The sequence below is a fragment of the Oryctolagus cuniculus genome, chromosome 1 (genome assembly GCF_051225735.1).
Source record: "Oryctolagus cuniculus isolate XC-2025 breed Fujian yellow rabbit chromosome 1, ASM5122573v1, whole genome shotgun sequence".
In the NCBI taxonomy this organism is placed as follows: Eukaryota; Metazoa; Chordata; class Mammalia; order Lagomorpha; family Leporidae; genus Oryctolagus; species Oryctolagus cuniculus.
This window is the reverse complement of record NC_142867.1, coordinates 137,249,207-137,273,245: the sequence shown is the minus strand read 5'-3', so window position 1 is coordinate 137,273,245 and position 24,039 is coordinate 137,249,207. Positions and strand designations below refer to the sequence as shown.

The window sequence follows — 24,039 nt, the reverse complement described above, 5'->3', positions numbered from 1 at the left end:
TGGCATTTGGGAGGTGAAACAGTGGATGGGAGCTTAGTCTGTCCATGTCTCAAATTAAAAAAATAAGTAAATTTACAGTAAATGGATAAATCAGAACCAAGTGACATGGCTTTTTCCAGAGAAGGAATTTGTCAAGTGGCAACATGACCATAATTTCAAACCTGAGTAGAATTTCACACAGTACAAAGATGTGGGATTTTTTTCCCCTAAGATTTATTTATGTATTTACTTGGAGGGCTAGTGACAGAGACATGGTGGGGGGGGGAGGGGAGGAGAGAGAGAGAGAGAGAGAGAGAGAGAGAGAGAGAGAGAGAGAATGAGAGAATATCTTCCATTCACTGGTTAAATTGCTAAATGCTTACAATAGCTGTGGCTGGGCCAAGCTGAAGCAAACATCCAGGAATTCCATCCAGTTCTCCTTCCTTCTGCTGTTTCACTCCCCAAATGCCCATGGTGGCCTGGGCTGAGCCAATCTCTAACTCTGCCTTTCAAATAAATGAATAAATCTTTTTAAAAATTTTAATACCTCCACAATGGGGACAAAGCTTCCAACCCCTGAAACTATGGGAGATGGAATCAAGCCATATGCAAACCATTGCAACTACAAACAACCCAGATGTTCTTCAATGGATAAACTCTTAAGCAAACTCTAGTATGTCCATAACGTGGAATATGACTTAACAATCAAAAGAACTATTCATGCAACAATTTGGATGAATTACAAAGGAGTTACACTGGGTAAAAAAGAAAAACAAAAACAACAATCCCAAAATGGTTACATACCATTTATATATACTTCCATTTATATATTTAATATATTTATATTTAATATATTTATATATAATACATTATATAATATACATTATATAATATATAATGTATATAATAATATATAATATATATAATAATACATTCCATTTATATATACTTGTTTTTAAAAAAGATTTATTTATTTAAAAGGCAGAGCAACAGAGAGATGGAGACACAGAGACAGAGAGATCTTCCATCCACTCGTTCACTCCCCAAATGGTACAACATCCAGGGCTTGGCCAGGCCAAAACCAGGAGCCAAGAATTCCATTCTGGGGACCAGTGCTGTGGCATAGCAGGTGAAGCCACCACCTGCAGTGCCAGCATCCCATATGGGTGCCAGTTCAAGACCTGGCTGCTCCACTTCTGATCCAGCTCTCTGCTATGGCCTGGGAAAGCAGCAGAAGATGGCCCAGGTGCTCTTGCACCCACATGGAAGAACTGAAAGAAGCGGCTCCTGGCTTCTGGCTTCTGGCTTGAGATTGGTCCAGCTCTGGCCATTGTGGCCATTTGGGGAGTGAACCAGTGGATGAAGATCTTTCTCTGCCTCTGCCTTTCACATAAATAAATAAATCTTAAAAAAAATTCTATTCTGGTTTCCCATATGGGCAGCAGGGGCCCAGGAACCTGGACCATCCTCCACCACTTTCCCAGGTACATCAGCAGGCAGCTGCACTAGACAAGGAGCAGCTGGGACTCAAACCAGCACTCTAATTCGGGATGCAAGCAGCTGCCTAACTTGCTGCACCACACCACTGGCCTCATATATAATTCCTGAAATGACAAAATTATAGAAATGAGAAACAAACTGGTGAAGAGTAGAAATCACCCAGAGTTAGAGTAAAGGGCTACACAAGATCAACATGAGGTCCTTGGGTGATGGAAATACTCTGAATGTTGATTGTGTCTTCCCAGGCAGACGAATCAATTAATTCACAGGCTTTTATTGAGGTTCCGCTCCCGGGCGAGGTCCCCTGGTCCCAACAGAGCAACAGAGCAGGGGCCAGGGAAGTCGCGCGTCAGAGATTGGGAGAGCTCCTTTTATGGATTCAGGGCGTGGGGGTTAAAGGTTGAGGCAGGTCTGATCCTCATTGGTTGACCTTTAGGCACCTGCAGGGACCTTGACAACGACTTTCTTGCCCAGAAGTAGGCCTCTCCATTCCCGGAAGTGTAGGCCTTCCTTCCATGCAGATCCCAAAGCTATCAGTCAATACCCTGGTTGTGATATTGTGCTACCATTTAACTGGATGTTGTCATTGGGGAAAACTAGGTGAAGAGAGCTCAGATCTCTCTGAATGATTTCTTGCACTGGCAGGTGAGCACACAATTTGCTCCAGAAGATTAATTTTTTTAAAGATACAGTCTATTACAGGTGTATTACCTCACTCCTATTGTTTTACATACCCCAGCCCCCCCCCCCACATTTATGTTGTCCATAGGCATTTGAATTTCTGAACTCTTCTAAATCACAATTTAATGGCCAAATGATTAATTGCTTAAAAGACGACAGCTACTTGCTACTTTTAAAAGGACTTTCCTACTTTTATCCACTTCACCTAATTGAAGCACTCCCCTGTATACATACCACTGAGGACAAAGAGTGAGATGCTAAAGTTGCATAGAAGCAATTTTAATCATTGGAAGCCAGGATTCTGAAATGATTTTTGCTGCACATTTTATTATAGAATGACTAAGTAGGAGAAGTAGATGGAGCTGTGGTGATGAGACCCAGAGGATGGGAGAGAGGCTGCTGTCTAAATGAGGCAATGTCAGAAAATGAAATATTCCAAATGGGCAAGATTGCTCACAACGATGGGCCTACAATTTGCGGAAAGTACAGCTGAGGAATCCAGCGTCAGACAGTCTGCAGGGATGCGTGTAAAGGCTGTAAAGATTAGGAGCCGGGGCTGCGAGAAGGAGAATCGCAGCATAAAGTGCTATCTTCCATTTTCATCTCTCCTATGGAACATAAAAGACCCCAGTCAAAAATGAAACCCACAGCCCATGAATCCAGCGGAGCCATGGCTGTGGCTGAACAGACCTGAGGTGCTCTCAGTGAGTAACAAATGAATAATGAAACACTTGAAAGGCTAAGACATTTGTATAATTATGGATCCTGCTGAGGAAGGAACAGCCGTAATGAAGCCATGGGGATATGCGGCTCGGAGCATTATGGGTAATCCCCTAATCACATTTCTTAACGAGAGAAAAGCCCTTTCAGGCACGTACCTTTCATTCCTCTAGAAACTAAAACACTGAATTTCCAATGAGGAAAATTATTACAGCCAGTGACTGTTCTTTGGAATTTGTCTTTATTCATGTGGAAAGACAAATGGAGGATAAATAAAATTTATTTGGCCCAGAAAAATAATTAACTTCTACAGTTTTTCCTAAGGACCTTCCTTCTTGTTGCTTTGCTTTGGATGGGGTGTCCCCCAAGGGTTCATGTGTGGGAAGATTGATCCCCAGTGTGGTGACATCAACTAATGGGACCTTTAAGAGGTGGGGCCTAGCAGGAGGTCACAGGTATTGTGGGTGCTGCTCTTGGAACAACTTAACATCGTTTTTGTGGGAACCCTATTTTTTTAGATTTATTTATGAAAGTCAGAGTTATACAGAGAGAGAGAGAGAGAGAGAGAGAGAGAGAGAGAAATCCTCCATCTGCTGGGTCACTTCCCCAGGTGACCGCAAGTGGCAGGGCTGGAGTCCTGAGCTGCTTCTGAACCTCCCGTGTGGGTGCAGGGGCCATCTTCCTCTGCTTTCCCAGGCACTTTAGTGGGGAGCTGGGTCGGAAGAGGAGCAGCCTTCAGAAGGGTCTCGAACTGGCGCCCACCTGGGATGCTGTTGCTGCAGGCAGCAGCTTTACCTGTTACACCACAGTGCCGGCCCCCCGGCGGTTCTTGTGAGAGAGTTGTTATAAAAGAGCGAGACTTAGGGGCAGTTGTTCAGCCCAGTGGTTAACATACTGGTTAAGATGGCTGTGCCCCACGTTGGAGTACCTGGCTTCAATTCCTGGCTTTGGCTGTAGCTCCTGACTCTAGCTTTCTGTTAACACAGACACAGGGAAGCAGTAGTGATGACTCAAGTGACTGGGTTCCTGCCACCCATGAGACCTGAGGTGTGGGTGTACATGCAGGGCTGAGGGCTCCACAGGTACCCTGATGGTTGTAAGGTGTCTGGTGCGCAACAAATCTTCCCAGGCAGACGAATCAATTAATTCACAGGCTTTTATTGAGGTTCCGCTCCCGGGCGAGGTTCCCCGGTCCCAACAGAGCAACAGAGCAGGGGCTGGGGAAGTCGCGCGTCAGAGATTGGGAGAGCTCCTTTTATAGATTCAGGGCATGGGGGTTAAAGGTTGAGGCGGGTCTGATCCTCATTGGTTGACCTTTAGGCACCCGCAGGGACCTTGACAAGGACTTTCTTCCCCGGAAGTAGGCCTCTCCATTCCCGGAAGTGTAGGCCTTCCCTCCTTGCGGATCCCAAAGCTAACAATGGTGAGGGCAGAAGCGGCATGGCCTCTCCAGCCAAGGATCAGAAGTCACATAGGTTCACCCCCACCATACTTTGTTGCTCAGAGCAACAAAAGCCCACCAGATAGAAAGGGAGGGGACACAGACTTCATGCCTGATGGTAAGGGCTGCAGATAATTTCTGGCCAATTTTCAGGTTTTAGAACTGCCACCTGTCTTATATGGGCTCTTGATTTAACCTCCTGAGCACCTCTGGGCCCAGTTCTCTCTCTCTCCACCCAGACCACCTCAACACCCTGCTCACTACTGTTCCTGCACCTACCCTTACACATCACTCAGCCACAAGCTAATCACCCTGTACCCGGATGACTGCACAAACCCAAGTCTGCTTGTCACAGTCTTCTAGCCTTCGGGGATCGAGATACGGAGCGCTTAGCTTGGCCTGGAAGCCCCTGGTGAGTTATCCGGTTCCCCAGTGAGGCCCGAGGCCTCATTACCTTCCTGAATTCAGTGTGCTCTCTGGTGCCACAAGGCCTTGGCACATAACTATCCCTCTGCCTTGACTTCTTCTTGCAGGCCCCGCTGGCCTTCACCCAGAAAACTCCTATTCAAATGCCCCTGTGATGTGACTTTGCAAATCATCCTATCAAGAAGTAGTGTTTATGCATGGAAGTGACTGGGTGATTTGTTTTGTTCATGGGTCTAACACAAGAAGAGGGTTGAGGGTGCCTGTGCCTCAAGTTCAGAGTGCCTTGCTCTTTTACATGGACTAAAACTGCAAGACCACCAAGCCCAAATCAGCCCGCTGGATGATGGGAGTTCACGTGCAGAGGAGCTAAGACTTCCTGGCAAGCAGCTGACATGTTCAGGAGCCCATCCTCCATCAGCCAGCAGCCAACCTACTCCTGACTAACTGAGGACAGAGGAGGGAGTGACACCCGAGACCACCCAACCTAACGCAGCCTGGAAGACCAGGCCAGAAGATGACAGACTCATATGCCACCGCTCGAGGGTCCTTCACAAGGGCCATGGAAACCCATGGAATCATAAACTACTTTTTGAGTCAAAAAAATTTTGAAATTCATGCATAGTTTTTCTATAATATACAATTTTACAGGAACTTTTTAAAAAAAGATTTATTTATTGAAAGGCAGAGTTACAGAGAAGCAAAGGCAGAGAGAGAGAAAGACAAAGGTCTTCTATCCGCTAGTTTACGCCCTAAATGGCTGCAATGGCTGGAGCTGGGCCTATCCGAAGCCAGGAACCATGAGCTTCTTCCAGGTATCCCACGTGGGTACAGGGGCCCAAGGACTTGGGCCATCTTCCACTGCTTTCCCAGGCCATAGCAGAGAGCTAGATGGGAAGTGGAGCAGCCAGGACTTGAACCGGCTCCCAAGTGGGAGGCCAGCACTACAGGCAGCAGCACTGGCCCCTACAGGAACTTTTTTAAAAGCCCCTCTGTGTTGGGGAGCTGAGGAGTATGTGTGGATTTGGGTCAATACTTCATCACTGCTCTGTAGCTACATCATCAAACCGTGAGCTTCACAAAGGCAGGAGCCAGCCATAGGCTCAGCCAAGCCTCACTAAGGTTTAAAACAGTGCCTGACATACAAGCAGCTTCCCCACAATTATTTATTACTCAGTGAATTAAGTAAACAAATCTTAGTCTCCAATGTAGAGACAAAATTGGCCCTTGGTCAAAATTCCTTGTCTCATGAATGCAATGTTTTTCTCAGACTTTCTTGCCAAGCCAGGATTTTTCCAGGGTCACTTGCTGGGCTGTATGGACTATTCCTTTACAAACTGACCCCATTCTCTCTCCCTGCCAACTCTGAAGCCACTTCCTCCCCTGCCTCTCAAGGTGTTCTGTCTCTGTCTAAGTTTGAGTTTCCACTGTACGTTTCCAGTTCAGAGCCAGCCTGTGTGCGACACAGCAGTAAATGCGCCGATGTGGGCCTCCCTACAGGGAAAACACTCGTGCTAGAAGCCCTCAGGGCCTCCAAGGGAGCAAACAGGCTGGAGAACTGAGATCTTGTTGAAAGTGTCTCCCCCAGCCCAGCTTCTTTGACCTTGAGTAAAGTAAAACAAAGCACGAGGAATGGTGGGTGGCAGTGGCATTCTGTACACCTTAACAGTAGTGCACCTGTGGATGTCCTGTACGGCACTAGGGCACTTTCTGGGATGACTGAAACATTGTCCATGTCCACTGTGCTGCGATGACCCAAGTGCATGTATTTGTCCTAACTTAGCAACTGCACAATGGAACATTGGTACAATTTGCTGCTCACAAGCCATTCTTCAAAACAGTCGTTTCAGGGCCTGGTGTGGTGCAGCTGCCACTTGCAAGACCGGCATCCCATGTTGGAGCGCTGGTTCGAGTCCCAGCTTCTCTGCTTCCCATCTGGTTTCCTGCTGACGTGCTTGGGAAGACAGCAGATGATGGCCCAAGTGCTTGGGCCCCTGCCACCCACGTGGGAGAACTGGATGGAATTTCTGTCTCCTGGCTTTGGCCTGGCCCAACCCTGACTGTTGCAACCATTTGGGGAATGAACCAACTGTTGGAAGACCTCCCTCTCTCTCTGCCTTTCAAATAAATAAACCTTAAAAAAAAAAAAATAAGTGGTTTCACAGGCCACAAGTGTTCCTCTTTCCTGGCTCCTTCTCTGCTCGCCCACCAACTGCACTCCACAGATGACTGAGTGGAAAGGATGTGAGAGTCTTCTACTCACCCTGGTCCAGGAGGAAGCTGGGTCACCTTGAAGCCCAGAGACATGCCCCCAAGCCACAGCTTGCGACCCTCTGCCCTTAGGGTTCCAGGACCAGGAATTATGCCCCAGCCCACTGCACCCTTCAGAGTGCAATAGTTCAGTTGGGCTTGAGGCGAGAAGGCAAGCACCCTTACCCACACCCTCACACAACCCTGAAAGTCCCCCCCCACCCCCCTTCTGCAATGCACTTCTACATTGCGTAACTTCCCTCTCCTGGTCTGGCGGCTCTTACAGGCATGCACCCTCCTCGGGAGGCTCAACATTCACTTCCCACCCCAAATAGCAGCTGTGATGGTGACCGCTGGGACTTTTTAAATTTTTGCTGTTTTCTGCCACCCAGCATCCCCTGTGACAATGACAGCCTCATTTTGCTTTGGTGACAGATGTTGTCCCAATTCAACCCAGCTGGTTGTGGTAAAGATGACACCCTAGGTACATCAAAGACAGACACCTGACCCAGGGCCAGGGGCAAAGGGCTTGGCCTTGCAGATACCCAAGGGAGAGCATGCTGAGCAGAAGGGACTGTTAAGGACTGGATCCTCTACCCCGCACCCCAGATTCCCAAGCTGAAGCTGTAATTCCCAAAATGTATTTGGAGGCAGAACCTATAAGAGGTTATAAAGGCCATAAGGGTGAAGCCCTGCTCCCATGGGACTGCATGCATGTGGGAAGAGACAACACTGTCTCCACCATGGGAAGACAGCTGGAGGGCAGCTGTCCGAGGCTGCAGAATTCATCTACACTTTGACCTGGGTCTTCCAGCCTGCCGCACTGCCTGCGAGAAGCACGTTTCTTTCGTTTAAGCCGTGCAACCTGTGGGATTCTGTCATGGCAGCCCAAGCTGACCAACACAGGTCCCAGCAGGGCAAAGGCCCAAGGGTGGAGCTCAGGAGCCTTGAGTTAAGGCAGAAAGGTCTGGGCCAGAGGGGGCTTCACAGATGTGGTTTTACTTAGTGAGGCGGGTCGGGAGCAGAGCAGGCTGTTCGCTTGTTATTTAAACAGACACTGGGTCCTGGAGGGCTGGCGTAGTACAAACCTCCAACTATCTTGAGACGAGAGGCCGGTGGACAGGGTGTGAGGCGAAGGAAAAGAGTGGGCTCAGGGATGACCAGAGGACTCGTTCTGGGCACCAGCAAGGACAAGGGCAAGGACAAGGACCCGGGCAGGCGGCGCAGGCGCAGGTGAGGTTCCAGACGTCCAGGTTGGGGTGGGCCAGGAGGCTCACAGCGAAGGTGGCTGAGCCGGAGCAGCTAACCTAGGCAAGAGGGCGCCCAAGAGGGCGTCTGGACCACCCAAGAAGGGCCAGGTGCTGAGATGAAGCGCCTGATGGGGGCTGGCCTCCGCCGGTCCCGGGAGAGTGCGGCCAGACGGGATGGCCAGGCTAGGCGCGAGAGGAGGACGAGGCGGAACCGGGAGGACGGAAAAAGGCACGGCAGAGAGACGGCCTGGTGGGGCGCGGGTGGAGCCGCAAGATCCCCGCAGGCTGCCAGCGGCTTCGGGTCTGGAGGAGAGCGGGGGTGGGGCCTGCAGGGGCTGCAGGGTGGGGGCGGGGCGGGGATAGGAGAGACGTGGTAGCAGGTAGCCGAGGGTGGGAGACCGCCGCGGCGCACTCGCTCCTGGGGGGGGTGGTGGTGGTGGTGGTGGTGTCTCCTATCGGCGACTTCTTTTTCCGTTGTCGGGGAGGGTGCCAGAGGAGGCGAGGGCCACCGAGAAGACGACTGGGCTGATACTGGCGACTGGGAGGGGCGGGAGCCAAAACACCCAGGTGACGATGGGCGGGGTCTCCCCGGGGGGAGGTGGAGGCCGGGTTGAGACCCCGGGACTGGGAGGCGGAGAGAGCTAGCCGAGGAACGGAGGTGGACCAGCGCCTGGCTCCATGGGTCGGACCCGGGGCCAAGGGAGCGGGGAATCTCGGGGGGCCTGGCCTGGGGACGGGGATCTGCTGCAGAAACTCCACAGGGCCTCTCCCTAGGGTGACACCGGAGCAGACTCCAGGAGCAGAAGATGCCCAGACGCGCGCACCCTCGCAGCTGCGCACTGCGCGCGGCTGACCCGCACACCGGGTGCACCTGTGCAGGGGCGGGAGCGCCGGGCCGGAGCTCAGGGCCGGCCGGGTGGAGGCTGCTCGTCTGGGAAGCCGCGCGCCGGGAGTGCCTAGCGCTGCATGTACAGAAATAAATCCACAAAGCACCCGTGGGCCTCTGCTTGGACATACGGGGGTCTGAATAAAAGAGCATTGGCGATATTAGGAGGAAGAAAGAAGGGAAGAGGGAGGGAGACCGAAAGGAAGTGAGGGTGGGTGGGAGAGGAAATGACCGGAGCTTCATTCTGAGCTCCGTTGCCGGTGCTGCAGCCCTCACTGGTGTTCTCAGAATTTAGCCAACAGCGGGTCCTCGGCGTCCATCATAAAACCCGTCATCGAGGGCTGACGGGCTGCAGCTGATGAGGTATAATTCGCTGCGTTGATCGGTATTTGAGTGCTTTGTGGTTAATCTCTGCCTTTGTTTCTATTCTGGCCACGTTCCAAGTAAGGCATTAATAGATCTCTGATGGTATGCAATTCGTATTCAGTCATCTTAGCAGATGAAACCCAGAACATTCAAATATGCTTAGAAAACTGGACTAAATTGTATTTACCTTGACTATATAAAAATACCTAAAGGTATCCTAGGCTGATGGGAAGTTTCTAAAGCTGGATTGTGGCATTGTACACTGACAATGGGTGGACTTTATGAAAAGTAAATGATATGAGCTGTAAAATGGAGGGTGGAGAAAGCAGTATGTTGGTTTTTTTTTTTTTTTTTTTTTTTTTTAATGCATGCTTTGCTGGGAAGACTTAGGCTAGGCTGCGAAGGTGCTGGAGAAAGTTTCAAGAAAGGAGGTGGGAATGGTGAGACCCTCATTTAGCATTTCGATAGGGCAATTACTGCACCTAAACATACTACTTGAAGCCTTGGGTTCCAGTCTGGCTTTGCACTGGATTCCACCTCCTGCTAATGGTCACCTGGGAGGCAGCAGGTGATGGCTGTGGGCTCTTGCCACCCACCTGGCACTGCCCCATCTGCTGCAGGCATTTTAGATTTAAAAAGATAGATTTCTGTCTCTCTGCCTTTCAAATAAATAAATAAGAATTTATATATATATAAGCTAGTTCATTCTAGGAAAATGGACTGTAATGTAACCATAACAAACTAGAAGGAAGAGGAAAAGTAGTCTAAATTAACAGCTCCTTTATCTGATAATGGAAAGTCGCTCAGAAAAAAAAATCAAAATTGATAAACAAAGGTCAGTAAGTATATTGTTATTTGGAAGTTTGAATTTTGGAAGTAATCGCCTACAGAAACTAAAAACATTGATGGTCAAAGATTGTCTTTAGGGAACTTCCCATGCATTTCTGAATTGGCTTTGCACTGGTGTTGTCTGGATAGAGGAGCTGGTGAAATGATGTATCCCATTCCCATTGTCCTGCACTTGGCATGCTCCAAGTGTGTGTGTGTGTGTGTGTGTGTGTGTGTGTGTGTGCTGGTCTGTGCAAATGTGTGCCCAGGTACATATGTGTTTTAATGACTTAAGAGATTCATACAACCAGAAGGAAAACTAGCCTCAAGGTAAAATTACAAAGATTTCCTGTATACATTTACAGTGATCAATGACTTGAAATAGTTCATCTTTCATTGTTGCCCCGGCCCGCGGGGTAATCAACCAGGACATGAGGAGGGCAGACCTGAATGGAGAGACAAACCAGACACGAGAAGGGAGACCAAGACAGTACTCTGATCAAGGTCTCACTTTACTGGAGAAGGAGGTAGCTTACATAGTACAAGGCGAGGATTGTAACAGTCGAGGGTAAGCAGGGGTCATCTCACAACATAGATCAAAGGAATAATTTCACAGGAATCAGTATCAATTTGACAAAGGGAGTTACAGCAAGGTCTTACAGCTACCAGACGTGCTTATCACGGTACAAGAAAGAGAGCACTGAAGCCAGATGGCCAAGCGCTAACCATATCAGTGAGCTGTACAAATGGAATTTTCTAGTGAATCCTCCTTACAGGAACACAGTTGAAGGTTAGTCTAAACAAAGGCCTATACAGGGAAACCAGCACAGTGGCTCCCAACAATTGTTAAAGTAAATATTAAAATTTGATGATATGGGATGGTTTATATTTAGGAAACTAGTTGATTCAAGTTATATGACATTTCTGTATTTCAAGTATCTTTCTAAATCTTTATGACTTTTATTGCTGAATCACCTGTTAAAGATCCTGGTTAAAATTAAATTTTAAAACTTTAAAATGTGATTTTTAAAGTGGTCACACTGAAGTTGTATCCAAGTGTATCAAGTAAAATTGAATAATCATGGGGCTGGCACTGTGGCGTAGCAGGTAAAGCTGCCGCCTGCAGTGCCAGCATCTATATGGGTGCCGGTTCGAGTCCTGGCTGCTCCACTTCTGATCCGGCTCGCTGCTATGGCCTGGGAAAGCAGTGGAAGATGGCCCAAGTTCTTGGGCCCCTGTTCCCACATGGGAGATCTGAAAGAAGATCCTGGCTTCTGGCTTTGGATTAGCTTAACTCCAGCCGTTGCAGCCATTTAGGGAGTGAACCAGTGGATGGAAGACCTCTCTCACTCTCTCTGTCTCTCTGCCTCTGCCTCTCTGTAACTTTGCCTTTCAAATAACTAAATAGATCTATAAGAAAAAAAAAGATTTATTTATTTGAGTGGCAAAATTACAGAGAGAGGGAGATACAGAGAGTGAGGTCTTCCATCTTCCAATCTAAAGCCAGGAGCCAGGAGCCAGGAGCTTCCTCTGGGTCTCCCACGTGGGTGCAGGAGCCCAAGGACTTGGGTCATTTTCTAGCGCTTTCCCCAGCCATTAGAGAGCTGGATTGGAAGAGGGGTAGTCAGGACTTGAACCGGTGCTCATACGGGATGCCAGTGCCTCAGGTGGAGGCTTGGCCTACTATATACCACAGCGCTGACCCCTATCCTGGCTTTTTATACTTTTAATTTATAAATGCATAAAATCTTGTCTCCTTTGCCTTTTTTCTGCACAGAAAAAAAAACACCTTGTAGCTTTGCCCAATTTGCCTGGTGTGGAATCCCATAGATAACTTGCCCTAATAAACCCTTCTGTTTTTCTGTGGCGCTTCTTTCCTCTTCTTCACTCTCATGGCTCTTTCTCAATCCAGGGGATTTTCCATGCTGTGCTGGCATTCAGGAAGATGGCAGGCTGTGACCACAAGGTAAGTTGGAGTGGAAGTTAAGTATATAGCTACTAAACCCGGAGGTATATGCGCAGTAGGACGGACATCCCACCAACTACGAGTGAAAACCTCCCCCTGGTTACAAAAAAGGTTTTGTAAAGGAAGGGGGCAGGAATTAGGATGTGTTCTAGAAGAAATACTGACTTTGCCATTAGCCTGGGAATCTCAGCATTTATCTGGCTGAATAAAAACTGTTGAGCCCATCTTGCAGCAGTGTGTAAAACGTGTCAGCACTCCTTATAATTTCACTTAGACCAGACACAACAGCAGGACATCTGGTGAGAGATTGCTTTAATTTAATTCTGAATTTGCAAAATCCCCCAGAGTCCCTACATGAAAGAAAGCAGTGGTCTTGCAAGATCTAGTAAATGATTATATTTAATCAACGTGTAAAAATGTGAATTTTGCGAAAGATAGCCTCCCCAGCCTGCCCTGGAAGACAACATACCAGGGAGTTCTTTTTGGGATGGGGGCAGCCCTTCTGTAAGACATTAGCCCCAGGATGTGTAAATCATCCCTTCATATGACACATCTTGATCTCACATTTCTGCACCTCCGTGATCAACTTTGTGTTGAATAGCTGGGGAATAAAGATTTCAAGCCCCATTCAAGGCTATGTAAAATACATTGCAGTTTTGTATGTGTGTGTTCTGAGAAGCATGCCTTGATTAAAAAGAAAAATTCCACCTGCTCTTGTCTGGCATCCAGGAGAGGCAAGGAGGTGGAGCACCAGGCCTGAAACAGGCTCTCAGCATCCCAGCAGCCATCTTCGGTTTTCTGTTTGGTTCCTGAGTAAAACTTGAGTGCCATCTTTTGTCTTCCTGTATATTGGTTCTAATGCTTCCCCATCTCTAAAGAGGCTTAGTTCCTCCTCCTCACATCTGGACAAGCACCTGGTACTGTAGCAAGCTCTCCTGGGGCCCTGCATGAACAGAAGCTATTGTAATTAGGGCAATGATTTCTTGGATCCCAAACCATTCTACCTCATCACTTCTGATGTCAAGTTCTCTCCACATAAAACAAAGGTGGGAGGGTGTCTGGCATGTTTACTGAAGTCCTGTCGGGTCTCCTGGTCTCCAGCTTAGACTTTTCAGCCTGCAATGTTGCATGAGCTAATTCCTTACAATAAATCTCTTTCTATGTATGCTTACCTCATATTGGTTCTGTTTCTCTGGAGAACCCTGACTAAAACAAAGGCAATATATATTAATTTTAAAAACTCAAAATATCAAAAAATCATCTCTCACCTCAATTCTTAGAAATAGCTAAAGAAATTTAAATATATTTCTTCCCAATCTTTTTTCTAAGTATAACTGTATAGTATCATAATATGTACTTTTGTAATCTACTTTCACATTATTACATTTTTGGGAATATGCTTTAAAACATTACTTTTCTTCAAATGAAAAAATACAAGTGAGGGGCTGGTGCTGTGATGTATTAGGCTAAACCTCCACCACCGTCTGCAGCACCAGCATCCCATATGGGTGCCGGTTCATGTCCTGGCTGCTCCACTTCTGATCCAGCTCTCTGATTATGGCCTGAGAAAGCAATGGAAGATCACCCAAGTGCTTGGGCCCCTGCACCCACATGGGAGATGCAGACTAAGCTTCTGGCTTCAGACTGCCCCAGCTCCTACCACTGCAGCCATTTGGGGAGTGCACCAGTGGATGGAAGATCCTTTGTCTGTCTCTCCTTCTCTGTAACTCTGTCTCTCAAATAAATAAATAAATAAATAATATCTTAAAAAAAAAAAACAAGTGATACAAAAAAAGACCCACAAAAACAAAAAAAAAAGAGAAAAAGAAAAAAAAAACCCACAAAGAATAACATAAGCGAGCAACATTTGATGCATCCCTAAACATAGATAAAACAGAAGAAAATTTTTACAGAAAGCTTCTACGTTCATCCATCCCTGTAGTGAGAGAGACTCTCATCTCAGTGGGGACTGCGCCCCCTCCGGACCTCCTCTCAAAGTCCGTTCTCTCCCTCTAGTTTTGTCATGATCCTGTCTCAGCTTGAGCCACAGCTCAGTGTGCTCAGATGGACAGTGCCACCCTTGCTGCCTTAACCACGCGTCTGGCTTCTGTGTGTGGATGGTCTTGTCCACCATGTTCTTTTTTTTTTTTTTAAGATTTATTTATTTATTTGAAAGAGTTACACAGAGAAGGAAAGAAAGAGAGAGAGGGAGAGAGGGAGGGAGAGAGAGAGAGAGAGAGAGAGGTCTTCCATCCGCTGGTTCACTCCCCAATTGGCCACAACGGCCAGAGCTGAGCTGATCCGAAGCCAGGAGCCTGGAGCTTCTTCCAGGTCTCTCACGCAGGTGCAGGGGCCCAAGGACTTGGGCCATCTTCTACTGCTTTCCCAGGCCACAGCAGAGAGCAGGATGGGAAGTGGAGCAGCCGGGACTCGAACCGGCGCACCAGGCAGTGGCTTTACCCACCATGCCACAGTGCTGGCCCCCACCACGTTCTTGACAGCCACGTCCGCTGTGGAGCGTGGCAGAGGCACTGTTTATCCTTTCCTTTCCTTTTTGTTTGTTTGTCTTTGGTGAGCCAAACCCCAAATATGCCCAAAGTATGGGACCACCCACGTTTATCCTGCACAAACTTACCTGTGGGGATATAGCAAGGGTAGGACGAAAATGTTCTGCCGTGGGTGCAGGTGACAGGGAGGCACATTTCAGTAGAGAATGAAAAAATAATGACTTTTATTGAAAGGCTGACTGCGTTACCGCATGGTCTGACTGTTGTGAACAGTGTCGGTAGTGAAACCCTCTCCTCCCAGGGCGTGCTCTCCCTGTCACCCTGCTTCCTCCATGACACCCATCCTTCCTGGTCCCTGACATTTAGCCAAGGCCTGCAACTCAGCATAGGCCTCTCCTCTTCCTGGCAAGGTGGACCACGAGTTCTGTTGACACCCCATGTTTTTATCCCCCCCCCCACCATTGCTTTCCGTTATTGGGGGTTAAGAATAAAAATGTCCTTACTCTAGCTGCATTCCAGGTGATGGAAGCATCTTGATTTGCTCCCCCACAAAGCCTACATCTGGAAGGGCAGCTTCAGTTATGCGTGAGTCTTGATCCTGTATCTGATCCACTTGTAGAGTGGACAAGCTGGAGGTTAAGCAGGATGGGCATCCTGGCAACCTGGCCGCTGACATCGCCAACGTCCTCTGAAATCCCCTCACCTGTTTGGTACTGCTTTTGGCTTTTTTTTTTTTTTTTTTTTTTTTGACAGGCAGAGTGGACAGTGAGAGAGAGAGACAGACAGAGAGAAAGGTCTTCCTTTGCCGTTGGTTCACCCTCCAATGGCTGGCGCGGCTGGCGCACCGCGCTGATCAAAGGCAGGAGCCAGGTACTTATCCTGGTCTCCCATGGGGTGCAGGGCCCAAGGACCTGGGCCATCCTCCACTGCACTCCCTGGCCACAGCAGAGAGCTGGCCTGGAAGAGGGGCAACCGGGACAGAATCCGGCGCCCCGACCGGGACTAGAACCCGGTGTGCTGGTGCCGCAAGGTGGAGGATTAGCCTAGTGAGCTGCAGCGCCATCCAGCTTTTTTTTTTTTTTTTTTTTTTTTGTCAGTGGTAAGGGAGGTTCTCTGAAACTTTCTAGCATAGCAACTTTTACCTCTTCTTCAGAGGACCTGTGGGGAATCGCACCAGTTGCTGAGGCCGTCTAAGCACTACTTCCTTCAGGAACCAAGGAAATAGGAGCCGGCAATGACTGCAGGATGGAGGGACCACTGTGAAGCAGACTGCGGTCCTTATTCCACCTGTTGTATTAGTAACCCTCTATCCACCCCTGCGTGACTGTGGACCCCAGTGGCTTTGCTCACATACAAAAAGCCGTGAGTAAGGTCTTCTGACCTGCTTGAATGTCTGGCACAACGTCTGCTTTGACAGTGCCTGCGGCTTGTGTCACACAGAGGCTGTGCTGGCCTTGGATTGGCCTCCTCTTCTGCCTCCCAACACTGAGGCACTAGCTGAGTGCAGATACAGAAGGAACACAAGGCAGAGTAGGGCACCTAAGCCCAAGGAGTGTGGCAACTGCCACTGGAGGAACACCTGTGCCTTCCACATGGCGTCAAGGTCGCTCTGCCCTTGGGAACAGCTCTGCCACCCCTACTGGATCTTACTCCACAATAGCAGATTTCTACAGCAAGTAGATCTGCAGGAAATGAGCACATACATTTGTTTCCATTAGACCCACAGTGAGATAGGCAAAGGATGTGAGCTTATCTCTCTCTTTCATTTCAATTATCTTTTTGCTTATGTCTTGGAAAAGAGAAAATTCTGACGCCTCAATTTCTCACCTACATAGTTAACACTTCTAGAAAAATGCCTGCCCATAAAGGACAGACTCCTGAGTTTAAGGACTGTCCTGGTGCAGGCATTTGGGGTAATGGTTAAGACACTGCTTGGGTCGCCCACATCCCATATTGGAGTACCTGGTTGTGATGTGAGCTAGGTTTCCCGCAGTCCCTGTGCCTTAGCTCTGCACCCTGACCCGACCCTCCATGCCAACTCAACACATCCACTTTCCTGTGATGTGCCTGAGCCTCCTCCGTCACGAAGAAGACGCCATGATGAGCACGTATAAGCTGAACTCCACATGGAGGTGCCTTTAAACTCCCCCAGAAATCATCACACATACTAAACCCCACCCAAACGCCACCTCATTTGTATATTCAATTAGAGCACCACCCCTTATCCAATAAAGGGGCCAGCTAAACTGGGCTGCAGGTGCCTCTCCTCATGGCTTGCAGTTCTTCTCAGGGGACCTACAGTCACATCTGCATGTATATTACCTCTGTCACTTCAAATAAATCCTACTCCCATTCTTTCACTTTTATCTATGTCTCTGCTTTGAATTGCTCTCTTACTTGGAGACGAGAACTTGGAATAATGAGGGACCAGGACACCCCAACACAGCTTCCCATCCAGCTCTTGCTAACACAGACCCTGGGAGGTGGTGATGAGGGCTCAAGTACTTGGATTCCTACCACCCCCGTAGGAGACCCAGGTGGAGTTCTTGGCTCCTAGCTTTGGCCTCACCAGACTCCAGCTCTTGAGGGCATTTGGGGAGTGAACTAGCAGATGGGAGATTTCTCTCTCTGCCTGTCTTCCTGGTTCTGTCACTGTCTCTATCCCTCTGCCTTTCAAATAAGTAAAAAATACGATTGGAAAAAGAGAAGAAATCCAGAGATACCATCGTTGGCTTTCCTGGAAAGCTTGGAGGCCCCAGGTATCACAGGCCTGCTTCTTGCCCCTTCCCTGTGGCTGAGTCATCTTTCTCTCATGCCTTTTGGAGGACTTGGAGGACCAAGCATGACTCCTAGCAACAGTGTGACATCGAGCCTGACCTTTCTGGCAAGTGTGGGACAGGACACACAGTGGAAGAGGCTTCTCAGGTGAGAGAGATGGCACTGCCATCACAGGTCGCGGTGCTGTCTTGGTGCTGTAACTATACCTGAACGTATCCAGAGGAGAAAAAGCAGGAGGAACAGACACAAATCCAGGAAGTCCGTCTTTCCGTGGCATGTGGTGTTCTCAGCGGAGACCAGCCGCCGCTGCCACCCGCACTGCCGCGTGGAGCCAGCAGCCCGCAGCTTAGACAGTGTGCCTGGGAGCCTGGGGCACGTGCCCCAGAGCCCTCACCTGCTCACCAGCCTTGCTTTGTTCTCTCAAGGGCCTCCCTGCCAGTCAGGCCTCTCAAGATGTACTTTGTAATAGGAGCTGGAAATAGAAGCCTCTTAGAAATCCGCTGGGCCCCAGATACAGAAAGGAAAGGAGGCGTGGGTTGGAGAGCTCTTCCCAGGAGGGCCTCTGCACACACAGATGGGCGCCCTTCCAGGGGTGTCGTCAATGGTCACTTTGCGGTCCTTTGAAGGGAAGCCTGAGAAATATTTAAGGTTTGGCCGCTTGTCCCTAAGATGAGTGCCTTTTGTGAGAGCTGGGAGTCAATTATCCCAGACTCTGCCTTTTTTTTTTTTTTTCTTTTTGGTAAATTTTTGTTTGTTTATTTATTTTATTTATTTATGAGAGGCAAAGAGACAGAGAGAGAAAGCACACGCTCCCATCAACTGGTTTACTCCCCAAACGCTAATAATGCCTGGGCCTGAGCTAGGCTAAAGATGTGAGCAGCAGCCTCCAGCTGAGTGTCCCACGGGAGTGGCAGGGTCCTGGCTACTTGAGTCATCACCGATTGCCCCCCCACCCCAGGGTCTGCAGTGGCAGGAAGCTTTTAGTACCATTTAATGTACAAAAGATATATGGGGGCCTTCCCAAAGTTCATGAAAACTACGTATTATGAAAAACACACGCGTGGATTTTAAAATCCCTTTGCACCCAAATAAATTTATCTTTCAATTCTATTTCCCACGGACTGATGAGAGCCCCCTTGTATGTGTAATGTAAATGTTCAAACGTGGCAGTTAGGCCATCAGAGACGGTGAAGGATCCTCCAGGAGTAAAAGCTTACGGGAAGGACTCCTGTGTGCGCTGAAGATCATTCCTTCCCCATTGCAGCTAGCGTCTGGAGATGGCTACCCAGGAAGGCAAACTGTTTCCCTCAGGGTACCCCATTCTCAACCTGGCACATAGAACTGGAAGATATTTCTAGAACAAGCCCCTGACCCTTAACACCTTCCTCTAGAAGTTCTCGTCATGTTGCTCTTAGCATAATCCCAGAACCCCCTGCCTTGTTCTTCAGGACCTGCACCACATGGTCCGGTACAATTTTCTAGGCTTCCCTGCATCACAGCAATGCACATCCCTCCAGGCTGGGATGGACGACCCTCCTTCCTGAAATGTGTCACTTTCACGTGGTCCCTGTGGTGTTAACTTTATGTGTTGACTGGCCAACATACCCAGATAGTTGATCAGACATTCCTCTAGATGTTTCTGTAAAGATGTTTTTAAGATGACATTAAAGTTAAATAGGCAGAATTCGGGGCCAGCATTGTGGTGCAGCAGGTAAAGCTGCCTCCTGGGATGCTAGCATCCCCGATCAGAGTGCCAGTTTCAGTTCTGGCTACTCTGCTTCTGATCCAGCTGCCTGTTCTTGCTCCTGGAAAGGCAGTGAACTTGGTTCAGAGGTGCAGCGGTGCTGTGGTGTAGTGAGTAAAGCTGCTGCCTGCAGTGCACATCCCATATGGGCACCACTTTGAGACCTGGCTGTTCCACTTCTGATCCAGCCCCCTGCTAATGCACCTGGGAAAGCAGCGGAAGATGGTCCAAGATGGTCCAAGTACTTGGCCCCTGCACTCATAAGGGAAATCAGGAAGAAGTTCCTGGCTCCTGGCTCCTGGCTCCTGGCTCCTGGCTTCAAATCAGCTGAGCTCTGGCTGTTGCTGCCATTTGAGGGGTGAACCAGTGGATGGAAGATTCCTCTCTCCCTGTCCGTCTTCCTCTCCTTCCCTTTCTCTGCCTTTCAAGTAAAATAAATAAATCTTAAATAAAAAGATGGTCCAAGTGCATGGACCCCTGCCACCTATGTGGGAGACCCAGATGGAGTTCCAGGCTCCTGGCTTCAGCTTGGCCCAGTTCTGCCTGGAAGAAGCTCCTGGCTCCTGGCTTCAGCCTGGCCTATCTTCAGTTGTGGGCATTTGGGGAGTGAACAAGTGGATGAAAGATCTCTCTTTTTCTCTCCCTCTCCCTCTCTGTAACTCTGACTTTCAAGTAAATAAATAACCTTAAAAAAAAAAAGAAGCTATGGGATTTGGCTAATACCATTTTATTTTTACATATTTATTAGTTTTATTTCACAGGTAGAGAGACAGATGGAAAGAGTGAGACCCCCCATGGGCTGGTTCACTTCCCATATGCCCAAGAGCCAGAAACTCAATCCAGATCTGCCTCAGGCATGCAGGGACCCCGATACTTGAATCATCACCTACTGCCTTGCAGGGTGTGCATTAGCAGGAAGTGGGAATTGGATCAGAGCTGGAATTTGAACCCAGGCACTCCAGTGTGGGATGCAGGCATTAGCATCTTAACTACTGCACCTCCTCAATGCAATTTAAAGCATAATCATATGTGAAAATTCATTCCAGGTTTCTTATTTTTAGAAACTTGGACAGAGACCATATGAATTAGAATTAAAAGGCGTTTCATCAATAATCTAAAACTCTAATAACTTGTTAATTCATTAATAATTATTAAAACCTCTTAAGGACTGTAACTACTCATTGGTTCTCAGGAGAGAACATCAGACCACATTGCTACCCTTCATGAAGTGGAAAAGTTGTACGTGGAGCTATCATACATCGAGGGTCATCTGTATTAGCACTTGCTGCTCCCAGGCCACATGGTGGCATTTCCTACCTCTCACCAGCAGCACCACGTCTGGCATTTGTCGCGGTTAGCCCACTCCCATTCTAAAAATCTGTAACCAGACTGGGGTTGTCCAGGATTTGTCTAAGTACTGCTTCTTCAAGAAAAAAAATCAATACACAGTGATTATGTTATATTGATCACTATTGTAAAAAGTGGTCTCTATCAACCCAAGAGAAAGAGTTTCCCATTGTGGATGTGTCTGAGTATCTACATCGCCGGTGAGTTGATTTCCTCAATTTTCCCTACAGTGCTAGAGTCTTTGGAGTGGTATTTGATGAGTATAACCCTAATCAGCATGAAGGCTGTACAGAAAATCATCAGCTCCAAGAGCCAAAGCAAGCATGACTCTCAGTTCCAACCTGCCAAATAGAAGTGTGTTGAAAATCCACGTAAACGTGCTGCATTTTCTCATTGGTAAGGATAAAATGTACTGTTTCCTCTCTGTGTTGAATCTTAGGTCAGATTCTGCTCAGGAAAAGGAAAATGTAATCTTTTTTTTTTTTTTTTTTTTTTTTTTTTTTTTTTTTTGGACAGGCAGAATGGATAGTGAGAGAGAGAAACAGAGAGAAAGGTCTTCCTTTTCTGTTGGTTCACTCCTCAAAGGCCGCTGCGGCCGGTGCACCGCACTGATCTGAAGCCAGGAGCCAGGTGCTTCTCCTGGTCTCCCATGGGGTGCAGGGCCCAAGGACCTGGGCCATTCTCCACTGCCTTCCCGGGCCACAGCAGAGAGCTGGACTGGAAGAGGAGAAACTGGGACAGAATCCGGTGCCCCAACCGGGACTAGAACCCGGTGTGCTGGCTCCGCAGGCGGAGGATTAGCCTATTGAGCTGCGGCGCTGGCCAGGAAAATATAATCTTAAAAACTCATCAGACATTAGGGGCTAAGGTTTCCTATTTATCATTAGACATGCCACTGAGTGGAACAGAATATACTTCATCTCCATTTCTCTGTACAGTAACACATTGGTGAAATATCCTTTGACCCTCCCAGACCCTTGGCCAATGAATACCTTGAATCCAAGATTCAACCAACCTTGGTTGCTTGTTCTTATCTGGCATAAACACACTTTTTCCTCTGCCTCCACCCCATCCACATGTTTAAGGTACTTTAATAACCATGGGTAGTTCTGTCTGGTTCAGAATCCAGCCCAGGTCACTGCAAGAGCTTGTTCTCCTACCGTTCTTGAGCAAATCCCACGGAATGTCACTGGGGCTTGATGCATAGACCTGCTGACTGTGCACATTCAGGCAGAGACCCCGATGTAGAGCAAGGGCTGAGCCACTTGTGAGGAGCTGACGAATGCACTTGTGAACTTGGGTAAGCTGGTGGGCTGGTCACAGACGAACCTCCTTCCCTATTAGCTACAAGCACTAAACAAACAAATAGCAGACCCATGCAGTTTTTATTTGGGGGGACATTTTTTAATCAATCACGGAACTAAGAAGCCACAAATGTGAATAGCGGAGGACATGTAGGTGAAACAGCAGACAGAGACAGTCGAGAGGTGGTGAGACAGAAGGCGACAGGGAGATGCGTGTGAGGTCCACACTTTGTTGCTGCTAACCTGGGAAACAAAGTTCATGTGGTCGATAAATGTACTGTGGCTGACTCCGAATTCCATAATTGTGCTCTGTGGCACCCTGCTCAGGCACAGCTCCTAAACAGAGGTCAGTGTAGGCAGCCCATAAACAAGTCATAGACAAGTCAAGGCCAGTCTTGGCTTGTGGAATTCCTGGGAGGAAAAAAAGTCACCTATTCCCATGCTCTAGGAGAAGGATCAAACAAGAACACTCCGCTAAAATTAACTATGTTATGATTGTGTTGCAGAAAGCCTGATAAGTTGCTTGCCTGTGTTGTTAACTTCTGTGTTGCTTTGAGCTGCAGCTGGTTATGTATAAAATGTCACTGAGACACTGGAATAAACGAGCCTTGATCAGCCTTGTTGTCTTGGCTCATTCTCTACGCCCTTGTCCCTCTTTTCATTCCCACTCCCTCCTTCAGGTTCCGTTTGACAGTGCGGCTGGTCCGCATCAGGTCAGGACAGCCTGGTCGGCACAATCTCCTGTGTTTATCTGCTGCCCAAGGTTGACCTCAAAGTCCAGGCTATTCTCTGAGACCTCCACAAGTGTCCCTTTGATAGTAGGAGAGCGCACAGTCCAGAGCTTGGCTGTGGTTTCTGACACCCAGAGATGTGCTGTCTCAGGGTCTTTCTAGTGCCTATTGGTAACGATCACACAGGTGGGTCTGGGAGATGACTGTCCTCATCTTCCCTACACTTGGAGAACCCTCGTTGGAGGCAGAGTGAAAGGTGACCCTCTTGATTCTTCCTCAGTGGGGACAATAGTAATGCTTTCAGATAACACTGCAAAAGCCAGATGACATCTTAATTCGAAGTGTTTGAGGTATGTGCCTAAGGACAGAGATGGAGGGACGTGAGAGCATTAAGCTTGCAAATGCTGAAAGGGCAATAGTCCCTCTCTCCAGTAATGACTGTACCGTGGTGCCTCAGTAGCCATGGGGACTGGCTCCAGGACCCCTGAAGAGATAAAAACCCGTGATATTCAGGTTCCTTACACAAAGTGGAGTAGTGCGTGCATAGCACCTATGCACATCTCTCATCTCTCTGCACACTTTTTTTAAAAAAGGTTTTACTTATTTCTATTAGAAAGGCAAGCAGAGAGAGAGAGAGAGAGAAAGAGAGAGAAATCTTGCATCCTCTGGTAAATTCCCCAAATTCTTTCAAACAATCTGGGCAGGACCGGGCTGAAGCCAGGTGCCTGGAACTCCATCTGGGTCTCCCACGTGGATGCAGGAACCTAGGGGCTTGAGCCATCTCCTGCTGTTTCCAAGGTGCTTATTAGTAGGAAGCTAGACCAGAAACAGAAGTGAGACTTGAACCCAGGCACCCTGATATGAGTTTAACCACTGGTCCCTTTCTGTATGCTTTAAATCAGCTCTAGATGACTTATTGTATTTAATACAACGTAAATGCCATGCGACTGGCTGTTAGGCTGTATCATTTAGGGGACAATGACACGAAAAAACGTCTTGCAGCACAGATGCAATTATTTTTTTTCCTGAGTTTTTCTGATCCAAGGTTGTTTAAACCCACAGATGTGGAACCCACAGGTCTAAAGGACATGTCCAGAGTGAGCATATGGCTGCGTGTGTCTGGTTGCGATAAGCTGGCACTTAGATTCAGAGGAAAAAGTCTGCAAATATGTTAGAAAAGGGAGGAGAAGGAGAACAGGACGAGGAGGCCGTGGAAACAGGCATCGTGGTTCGCTGTGCTCTGTGCTGCAGAGCTTGTGCGGGCAGTCTTTGTGCCAGCAATCCTCAAACCCGAGTGCATCAGAATTCCTGGGCGCCGGGCTTTCAGACAAAATATAG

General features: G+C 48.2%; 1 long non-coding RNA gene across 11 annotated transcripts; it reads left to right on the top strand.

Moving 5' to 3' along the window:
- The first annotated feature begins 7,889 nt into the window (after nt 1-7,889).
- Nucleotides 7,890-22,610, top strand: LOC103348645 (uncharacterized). 11 transcript variants are annotated; one of them, XR_011385131.2, is made up of 5 exons: nt 8,600-8,811; nt 12,237-12,290; nt 17,623-17,722; nt 20,897-21,062; nt 21,183-22,610. It is a non-coding gene; the product is annotated as an uncharacterized LOC103348645 (long non-coding RNA). The 11 variants fall into 11 exon arrangements; XR_016222639.1 differs by lacking the exon at nt 8,600-8,811 and adding an exon at nt 8,818-9,493 and having other exon boundaries at nt 21,187-22,610; XR_011385127.2 differs by lacking the exon at nt 8,600-8,811 and adding an exon at nt 8,819-9,493.
- The last annotated feature ends 1,429 nt before the right edge of the window (nt 22,611-24,039 follow it).